At 43.8% G+C, this 8,447-nt stretch overlaps 1 protein-coding gene across 1 annotated transcript in view; it reads left to right on the forward strand.

Annotated features, from left to right (window-relative positions):
- Positions 1-8,447, forward strand: part of grap2a (GRB2 related adaptor protein 2a) — an 85,616-nt gene that overhangs the window by 1,138 nt on the left and 76,031 nt on the right. The window lies entirely within an intron of this gene.

The raw sequence follows: 8,447 nt of genomic DNA on the forward strand, positions 1-8,447 counted from the left end.
AACTGACAGATGCCACCTGACCTGCTGTTTTTCTAAGATTTGTGACTTTTTTCCTTGCACTTTTACCTCTGAGGTAGACTATGGGGAGGGAGAGAGAGAGAATGGGAGTTTTAAGGGTCAAATTCTAGAGTTTGGGGCACCAGTGTTTAAAAGCGGGTGGGGGGGGAGTAGAACCAGCTACTGGGGTACAAAGCAACAAACACACACACACACACAAAATGCTGGAGGAACTCAGCAGGCCAGGCAGCATCTATGGAAAAGAGTAAACAGTCGACGTTCGGGCCGAAACCCATTTTCAAGATCCTGGTCTGCAGATTTTCCTGTGTTTGGAAAATTGGAGGACAACTGGTTTTTAAAGCACCATTTTGGATAGGTACTCTATTGTGATTATATTTTGAGGTAGACTCTATCCAAAATTTTGGATACGCACACGGACGGGAGGTATATGGAGGGCTATGGTCTGGGTGCAGATTGATGGGACTAGGCAGATTAATAGTTTGGCATGGACTAGATGGGCCGAAGATCCTCTTTCTGTGTTAAACACAAGAGATTCTGCAGGTGCTGGAAATCCAAAACAACACACACAAAATGCTGGAGGAACTCAGGAGGTCAGGCAGCATCTATGGAAATGAATAAACAGTTGACGTTTCAGGGCCGAGACCCTTCTTCAGCTTCTGTACCGTGGCGCTCTTTGACTCTGTGACTCTATTTCACTCCATTTCTTTCTCCTGGGGTGAAATTCGGATTCTGCATCAGAGAGCCCTGGGTTAAGGAGACTTAAAATTAACCTTGTGAGAACTTTTACTCCATGGTTTATGCCGAGATCCCATTTGTTAAGGACAACCGAATGGGAGTTGGAACTGATCGCAGCACCTTGCCAGTACTAGGCATGGGGAAGGTCAGATGTGATCTGTGTGAGACGGGAATATTTCACACACAGTCAGTTTCTAGTTTTCAGTTACTGGATAACTTACCTTGAACTCTTTTTTTGTTGTTTTATAATTGGGATTTCCACTATGGGTTGATCTTCCTTCTCTTTGAAAAGTGGAAGCAAAATATTGAATCATTTAGAACTAAGACATAAAAATAGAAAATTCTGGAAAAGCTCAGGCAATATCTATTAAAGAGAAACAGTCAACAACTCTGGTCTGCAACTCTTTGTCAGAACTGGTCGGAGAAGGTCAAAGTCCAAAAACATCGACTGTTTCTCTCCCGTAGACACTGACTGACTGGTTAAGCTTTTCTGGCTTATTTTGCTGTTCGTTTAGATTTCCAGTATCTGCAGATTTTTAAGTTTTTAAATTAAATCAAAGCCAGGCCCAGTTCATAAGTGCAATTACGAAGAAAGCACAGCAGCTCCTGTACTTCCTTAGGAGTTTGTGAAGATTCGACATGACACCTAAAACTTTAACTAACTTCTATGGCTGCGTAGTAGAGAATATATTGACTGGTTGCATTGCAGCCCGGTATGGAAACACCAATGCCCCGAAATGGAAAGTCCTACAACAAGCAGTGGATACGGCCCAGTCCATCACAAGTAAAGCCCTCTCCACCGCTGAGCACATCTACACGGAGCATTGTCGTAGAAAACATCTATCATCGGGGACCCCACCACACTGGTCGTGCTCTCTTCTCGCTGCTGCCATCGGCAAGGAGATACAGAAGCTTCAGGACTCACAACACCAGGTTCAGGAACAGTTATTACCCCTCAACCATCAGACCCTTGAACCAGAGGGTATAACTTCACTCAACTTCACTTGCTCCATCATTGAAATGTTCCCACAACCTATGGACTCATTTTCAAGGACTCTTCATCTCCTGTTCTTGATATTTATTGCTTATTTAATTATTATTATTATTATTTCTTTCTTTTTGTTTTTGCACAGTTTGTTTTTTGCACTCTGGTGGAACACCCTAGTTGGTGCAGCATTTCATTGATTCTATTTTTGTTATTATTCTATTATGGATTAATTAAGTATGCCCGCAAGAACATGAATCTCAGGCTTGTACATGGTGACATACATATATACTTTGATAATACATTTAACTTGAATTTTGAAAACGTTGGTTGGCCCAATGACACCCATCTTTGTTCATCGGCATCAGAAGCATTCCTCAGTGCCTTTGTTACCCCCTGCATTATATAGTTACAACACCCTACCAGTCAGTTTCCCTTGCCTCCTCTCCACACTACCAGCCGGTCCCCTCGTCTACTTCTCATATATACAAGGCTAACCAACAAACTGCAGCCTGAGCCCAAGCTCGCCCCCAAGTCAGAATCAGAATCAGGTTTATTATAAACACGAGAGACTCTGTGGATGCTGGAAATCCGGAGCAGTACATACAGAGTGCTGGAGGAGCTCAGCAGATCGGACAGCACCTATGGATGAGAATAAAGGATCAACATTTCGGGCCGAGACCCTCCCTGATGAAAAGTCTTGGCCCGAAATGTCGATCGTTTATTCTCTTCCGTACATTCTGTCCGAGAAGGTTTATTGTCACGGACGCAAGTATGTTGTGAAATTTGTTGTTATGTGGCAGCAGTACTGTGCAAGACAAAAACATTACTACAAGTTACAAAAATTAAATGAGTAGTGCAAAAGAGGTATAGCAAAGCAGTGTTCACGCGTTCATACATAGATTGTTCAAAAAATCTGATGGCAGAGGGGAACAAGCTTTCCCTAAACGTTGAGTTTGGGTCTTCACACTTATTAACCCCGAGCTCTTTGATCATCACTAGCTTCTCATTAAGCAACAACCTTCCACTGCCCCTACCTCCAGCCCTACAATCCTCCAACTCTGCAATCCCGCAAATTTAGCCTGTCTGCATCTAGCGGCAGTACCCTAAAAGCTGCTCGGGGCCTGAGGTGCTTCACTCTCTCCTTTCCCTCTGCTCACGCTTACGGTCACTTGTCCCAGTATCTCCTCATCTGGCTACATTTTGTTCAACAATAACCTGTTGAAGAAAATGCGATGCAAATGCAGGTTGTTCTCATTATCTGTACCGTACTTAAGATCCAACACCGTTACCTGAATCTAATGTAGCTGGAATCTAAGAGAATAAATGGCTGCACTCCCAGGGGCACCTTTGGGTGGGGTGGGTGGAAGACCAACTCAAGGGCCACTGCCCTCCTTCTCCCTCTTTGACCTGCGACCCCTGTGTGTGTCCCTCGGGGTTAGTGGATTCACCACAGGTTATCTCAGGCAGCTTCTCTTGTGGTCTACATTCAAGGTGCGTCAACAAATGTCGGAGTTCTTTACCCAGAGAGAGGTGGGTGTGTGGGACGCCTTGTCAGGGGTGGTGGTCGAAGCACGTATACGAGGGGCATTTAAGAAACTCTTAGATAAGCACACAGATGAGAGAAAAATGGAGGGATATGTCGGAGGAAGGGTTAGATTGATCTTTGAATGGCTTCAGGAACAGCTTCTTCCCCTCTGCCATCCGATTTCTGAATGGACATTGAACCCATGAACACTACCTCACTACTTTTTTATTTCTATTTTTGCACTATTTATTTAATTGAACCATATAATATATATATACTTACAGTACTTCACAGTTTTTTCTCTCTATTAGTATGTATTGCATTGAGCTGCTGCTGCAGAGACAACGAATTTCACAACACATGCCGGTGATATTAAACCTGATTCTGAAAGCCATCGGGACAGCATTGTGGGCTAAGGGGCTGAAGGGCTTGGAATGTGCTGTGATGTTCTATATCTTATGCCCTATGAGTAAGTTACGGTGTGGAAGTTTATTACTGAATTAAGCATGGCTGTGAAAGTGAAGTTGTTAAATTAAGGAAACGATTTTAAAGATCTAATAAGATAAAGTTAGTCTCAGTAATGGTTGCCATGGATTGTCATAATAATCCACCCAGTTCATTACAGGGAGAGGAATCTGCTTCCCGATAGTACGGCGTGCATAGCACAGTAATATCATTGATCCTTAACTTCGCTCTCAGTGGAATAGTCATGGGCAGGTTGGAAGGAATAAAACAAATCTTTTGTGAGTCAGCAACATTTACATCCTATAAAAGAATAAAACAACATTCCTCTTTCTTCTTTATTACAGGTGAGACTTTGTACTGTTTGGTTTTGCCTTGATTTGGGCTAGTGTTCTTCGTAACAGTAATCCAGATTGAAAGGACTGTTAGTCATGTTTGATGACAGTCTTTTATCCCCTTTCTAGTCTCTTGCTTAATTCCACTCTCCCTAACCTGTCCCCTTCCTTCCTGGGCTGAAGCGTCCTCCTATGTATATCAATGGACAGTGGGCTATTCAATGAGGGAGGGCACCTCCGCTGGCCGCGATGCTGCTGATACATTTTTAAGTAGATCCCTAGTGATCTGGGACAGGAGTATTGCACGGGGATTGATGAACGGCGTTCCGAAGAGGTTCTCTGAGCAGTTCTCCAAGTTGTCACCATACAGATATAATTCAAAGTCAAAGTCAAGTTTATTGTCATAGGCACAAGAGCATGTCTGCACAGGTGAAAGGATAAATTAGCGGCAGAATCAGAGCATCACGGAGGCAGCATTCACAAGAAAAAATATCATTAATTAAATATACATTATACACAAGTTTTACAAGAAAGAACACAATTAAAACAAAACAAAAAAGAACCCAGTCCTTTTAGTGCAGAGCGATCAAAGTGGTCATGGTGTTGTTGAGCTGTAGTGAAAATGATTCTGGACAAGTACACGGAAATCAATGCAGCGACATCACAGCTCATCTTGCGGCAAGGGTATGCCGGCATGATTGATTCGGTGATAGTCATTGAACTATCCTGCAGTATGTTCAAAAAAGCAGACTCAGGGCCAGGGTGGGGATCACCGTGCATTTGCAGTGTCTGCATCTGTGGTACAGTTACATCAGGAAGATCTCAAGGATATTTGGGAACCTCAAGAGGATCTCAAGGACGTTTGGGGACCTCAACAGGACTCTAAGGACATTCGGGGACCTCAGAAAGATCTCAAGGAGATTTGGGGACCTCAAGGACATTTGGGGACCTCAACAGGACTCTAAGGACATTCGGGGACCTCAGAAAGATCTCAAGGAGATTTGGGGACCTCAAGGACGTTTGGGGACCTCATCAGGACTCTAAGGACATTTGGGGACCTAAGAAAGATCTCAAGGAGATTTGGGGACCTCAAGAGGATCACAAGGATATTTGAAGACCTCAAGAGAATCCTAAGGCTCTTTCACTGTTTATGCCGAGCCCTGACTAGATCCATGTGGAGCTAAGCATTGGATATTTCCCATGCTTAGTGTGGAGAAGTTGAGAACCACAAGCCCATTCTCAGCCAATCCTAACCAGAGATGTAGGCAGGATTCTGTTGAAGAGAAATTCGCCAACAACAGTTGCTAACATGGCACTTTCTAGCCAAGCAAAACATCACGGGAGCTTTCAAAGAGTGTGGATGTTATTATGAATGCCAGTATTTATTGTTCATCTCTTGACCTAGGGAAGCAGTTAAGAGTCAAAAACATTAATAGGTTAAAACTAATCTGGGATTTTAAAAAAAGCTAATCTCAGCAAAACTGACCATGAAACTTCTCAATTGCTGTAAAAACTCATTAGTTGGCAGAAAGAATCTTTATGTGGGTAGCATAAATCTAAATTTTTTTAAGTGGCTAGTGCAGAGTTTGTGGGATTGGAGAGCTGGAGGAGATTGCAGGAGCAACACCGTGAAACGAATGGAAGACAAAATGCTGTGTTATTAATCTGAGCTCGTGTCGCACGTCAGGAGGCTAAAAGGTTCACCGTCTCTCGCGGTAATTTGTAGAGCTGGTGCTTGGGTACCCGGAACACACGGAAAATGTTGAAAATGTCAGCATCTGTGGAAGGAGAAACAGTTCATGTTTTGAGTCCGGGTTCCCTTCACCAGGACTGGGAAAGATTTGGTCCAACTAGTGATCCAACACTTCGAGTTCAAAATCCAACAATTTAAATGTAGTTCAATAGACATGGAAATAAGAAAATCTGCAGCAGATGATCATGAAACTCATGAATTGAGGTTGAAAAGAAACAGTTTATTCACTAGCGTCCCTCAAGGAAGCAGACGCTGTTGTTTTTACTGGGTCTGCCTCTATGTGATTCCTGACCATAGCAATAATTATCTCTTAACTGTCCTTTGAAATGGCTTTGCAAAACTCACAGATCGAGGGAACTCCAAAAAGAAGATAAGCAAATATTCTACGAAATAATTTAAGAAATCCAAATTTCCTTTTGGTGACTTTGACTTTGACTCCTGATCTTGATCCTTACTTTTGCCCATTATGCTGCTGGCATCTTGCGCAGCAATAATGGTCCTTCATCTCTGGCGGTGTTGAGAGATTCTTTCATCGTGTCAGTAGCTTCCTCTCGGTTTTCACTACCATCAGTCATGCAAGTCCTGGGTGGAGTATCAGGAATACCATCACACACAGATGTAGAAGGATTCTTCGTTGCTGTTTCTGTAACAGTTTTGTTTTACCAGTCAAGGTTGTTAGCCCTGAGCTGAACCCCCGAACCTGGAGGACCGGTGACAAAGAAGAGAAATTCTGCAGATGCTGGACGTCCGAGCAACAAACCAGTCCTGCCGAAGGGTCTCAGGCCAAAACGTCGACTGTTTACTCGTTTCCACAAATGCTGCCTGGCCTGCTGAGTTCCTCCAGCATTTTGTGTGTGTTGGAGGACCGGTGGACCACTCTTGGTCTGGCCTCTACCCTTTAACCTGTTTGGCATGGGTAACTCTATCAAAAGCCAAAGCATGGAAGCCGTGACTCCAGCCGACATAGCTCTCTGGGTCACTGAGGCAAGCAAGCCTCCAAACCGCGATAAGATTGTGGTCCTCCTGGAGATTTGACCTCCAACTTTGCTCTAACTTGGGGAAGCCCCTAACTTCTAGAGGGCAATGATGTAGATTTGGAGGATCGATCCCTCATTGTCCATTAATTTTCACTGGAAATTTATGTAGGCTCATTGGCACAGATAATCAAAAGCTCAATCAAAGAGTTATGTTTTGAAGAGATGCAAGACAGGGATAAAGAAGGATGAAACCAGCCCAAGCTACCGCCAGTCGGATTAAAGAAGTTAACCAAAAGGCCAGAAATGGAGGAGTGCAGAGTGTTTGTGGGATTGAAGAGCTGGAAGAGATCATAGGAGCAACATCATGGAAGGAATGGAAAACAAAATTCTGCGTTATAAATCTGAGCTGTCATGTGGCTAAAGGATCCATTAAACTCTAGCGGTAATTTGTAGACATGGTGCTTAGGTGCCCAGAACCAAACAGAAAATGTTAGAAATACTCAGAAAGTCAGTCAGCATCTGTGGAAGGAGAAAGAGTTTGTGCTTCAATTTTCTTTTCCTGGGAGCAGCCTGAATGGGGACTGAAAAACCAAAATGAAATTGAAGATGCTGAAAACCTGAAATAAAATCAGGAAACATTGGGAACACTTGGTCACATCTGCAGAGAGAGAAGCAGAGTCAACGCTTGTTCCAAGTTGAATGAACATTTGGAATGTTAACTTTGCTTCCTGACTTGCTGAGTGTTTTCAGCATTTTTATGTTTTTATTTTAGTCTTAATTAATTTTTGTCTTTTATGCTTGTCTGAACAGTTCTTTTTAAAATTTGTGTCGATGTTATGGTCAAATGAGTGAGGACCGGGGTGTGAGTGTGACTTGTACCAAAAGGCACGGACGGGGGCTTAAATAAGGGCAATGTAATCCAGCAGCCATAGGGCGACAGCCGGATGAGAAAGTTCACCGGTATGAGCAACAGAACCGCGCACCCACTGCCAGCACCACAAGTTGAAAGCTTAATCGTTTGTCACACCAGTGAGTCTGTGAGTATCTGAGAGTGGCTCCTCTCACAGCGCCAGTGCCTGCTTCCCGCTGCAAGGCTCATCACATGCTGTAACCGAGGAGGCAGAGATCTGAGGGCCAAACTGTTAGCTCCGGCAGAACTTTGCCGGTTGAAGAAACTCCCCCAAAACTTGAGGGTGAAATTCGATATTGTAGCATAGACTGCTGGCTTTCGCCAGGGCTCTGTATGGTCTCACCAGTGAACATAGAAGTGGCTTCCACCTCACTCTCGAAGCCAGTGTTTCTTCCACAAAGAACTGACCTTGATACAGTGCAGGTTGTGGGATCTTGCTGTGCACAAATGGCCACTGTACTTCCAACACAGCAAAACAAAATGCACTTCAAATGTGACTTCACTGGTTATAAAATGTTGGAGAAGCTGAGAGGAGTGTGCGATGTGCTAGAGAAGACAAGTCATAGTATTTCCTTTACTTTGATAGAAGATGAGAAAAGATTAGGCATTCAAGATTTGTAGTTTCTCGAGTTGGCACGCTAGTGTAGAGGTTAGCAGTACCGGCGACCTGGGTTCAATTCTCGCTGCCTGTAAGGAGTTTGTACGTTCTCCCTGTGAATGCATGGGTTTCCTCCGGGTGCTCTG

The sequence above is a fragment of the Mobula hypostoma genome, chromosome 11 (genome assembly GCF_963921235.1).
Source record: "Mobula hypostoma chromosome 11, sMobHyp1.1, whole genome shotgun sequence".
Classification (NCBI taxonomy): domain Eukaryota; kingdom Metazoa; phylum Chordata; class Chondrichthyes; order Myliobatiformes; family Myliobatidae; genus Mobula; species Mobula hypostoma.